Source organism: Rutidosis leptorrhynchoides, chromosome 11 (assembly GCF_046630445.1).
Source record: "Rutidosis leptorrhynchoides isolate AG116_Rl617_1_P2 chromosome 11, CSIRO_AGI_Rlap_v1, whole genome shotgun sequence".
NCBI lineage: Eukaryota > Viridiplantae > Streptophyta > Magnoliopsida > Asterales > Asteraceae > Rutidosis > Rutidosis leptorrhynchoides.
In genome coordinates this window covers 354,425,951-354,428,215 of record NC_092343.1, presented here as the reverse complement: position 1 = coordinate 354,428,215, position 2,265 = coordinate 354,425,951, and the positions used below count along the sequence as shown (strand labels likewise).

Sequence of the window (2,265 nt, the reverse complement as noted above, 5' to 3'; positions counted from 1 at the left end):
ATTTGAAGATATGAACTCTAATAATGAAAAATTACCTTAGTATAAAACAGTGACCACAAGTAACTGCTGGCTCTAATTCGAATGCTCAGCATATGGGTTGTATTGTTCGCTGTAGCTTTAGTAATATAAAAACCCTGGTTACTTTATTTTTTTACATAGTTTCCATGTTTTTGATTCTTTTGGCATTTAGTCAATTTAGGTTTAAGTTAAAATCATCTCTTCAGTTGCCCTTTTGCTTCATTATTCATAATTTCAGGTTTAGTACTTTTTATTTGGATAATATTTTTTTTTTTTAAAGATTAAATGCAACACTATGCTATAAATGTTCAGGCTTCAAAGAGATAATAAGAATGATTATAATTGTTGTTGGTATTTCATATTAACTACAAATATATAACAACTGAAAATTATGAGCAGTGGAGACCGGATGTGTGCTGCATATCAGCATGTAAACTTCAAGAAACGTGACGGCTACCAAAGATGGGTTGCCTTCTAAAAGCACAGATTTCATTTGTAGTCCGTGTCATGTTCAACTTTAATTTATATACACGTGTTATTAATTTGTTCATGTTTCTTCCATTCGCGGTTAACTGCACCCTTAACCATCTTATCGGTAACTCTTTCTTTGTTTTTCAAAATTTTTTAGGGTTTGTAGCATGTTGCAAGTCCAAGGGTTTAAGGAAGTTCAGGGATTTCATGTTTAATTTGTAGCATGTTGCAACTCCTCTGCTTCTTCTGTTTATTTCTGTGGATCATTATTTACTGAGAATCGACATTCAACAGCTGGTAATAACGTTTTTTTTTTTTCATTTAATTTACCGGTGCTAATCACTCTCTATTGTATGTTTCCGACATTTGCAACTTCACTTTCTTTTGTTGTTTGCTTTGCAGCTGCAATAATCACTCCTGATTCGCTTCAGCAACCTATGCAGCTGGTATGTCAGTGTACTCACTATCAGTGTTCATCATTGCTTGGAACCTTTATCGCCCTTTATCCCGAAGGTATATAATTGTGTTATTACCTGCTTAATCGGTAAACCATTTCCTACTTCCGAATTGTGTGACATTAGTTATGCTACTAGCTTAGAGTAGGAATCTAAATGCTACTGTAAATACGCTGTAGAATAGCGTTGTTTTGGACTCAAATAACTTCAAGGTTCTCTATTATACTTGCTTTGAGTTATTACGTTAGATATTACTAGGATAATCTTAGAATGCTAGAAGATAGCCTCAAATACAAAAAAAAAAAAAAAAAAAAAAAAAATACAAAAATACTGTTTGCATGTTTGAGAGTGTTAAAATACAAAAGCTAAGTTCCTCCAATTAATTGTTCTTTCTGCTCTATTAAGCTGTATGGATAAATCAAAAGTGTATATGTTGCACTATATATCATATACTTTTCCATAGAAGCAAATTTGCTAGGTGCTCGGATGCATGTTTTATCACCCATAATTCTAACTTTAAGAATTATAATTATCTGTAATTTTTTTTTTTTTTTTTTTTTTTTTTTTTTTTTTTTATAGTTAAATTGTAGGAAGAAGGCCATTGTAAAGAGGGAAACAACCTTGAATTTTTGAGCAGGTAACCTATACAAAATTTTACAATGGTGTGAAATATATTTCAAGATGATTTTATAAGATTATTATTTGCCATTGTAAACTTAATGAAATTTTGAAGTGTGTCTAAGAATGGCAAATGTGTGCAAGCAGTCTCTTATGTGCCACTTTCTCTCTTTATATGAGACCCAACTACAAACTGTAATTGAAAGCATACCAGCAAACCAAATCGTATCTACTTATGCTTCAAACGACCATAAATAACAACCCTCTTCTAACACCAACATGCTTTTGAATATCAAGATACGCAATGACTATTACAAGAAAGCTTCCGACTGTTGTGTATTCCTATTACATGATATTTATTTATATAATGTTTTAGTTGTTTGTAGCTTATATTGGTTTCTTATCATTTATGTCATTATACTTTCATATGTTTCTACCACTGTTACTGATACTTTTAGACGTTTGATGCGTACACTTTATGCTTTTATTAATGAGTGTTAGAAATTACAAGCCATCTGTCTTTTACTTTGTAATTTGATGGTTTCATATTTTGGTGTTGAAGTAACGTCTACCCAGAATGGCAGTTTAGTTATCAAGTGTTACAATTGTCAAGCCCTACTAGATATAATTGCAGCACGTCCTCTTTTGATGAGCCTTTAACCTTCAAAAGTATGGTACGTTTTGTTTGCATTATTTTTGAATC

At 31.6% G+C, this 2,265-nt stretch overlaps 1 long non-coding RNA gene across 1 annotated transcript; it reads left to right on the top strand.

Annotated features, from left to right (window-relative positions):
- The first annotated feature begins 326 nt into the window (after window positions 1–326).
- Window positions 327–2,026, top strand: LOC139877694 (uncharacterized). The gene is made up of 3 exons (XR_011768728.1): window positions 327–786; window positions 892–1,002; window positions 1,535–2,026. It is a non-coding gene; the product is annotated as an uncharacterized lncRNA (long non-coding RNA).
- The last annotated feature ends 239 nt before the right edge of the window (window positions 2,027–2,265 follow it).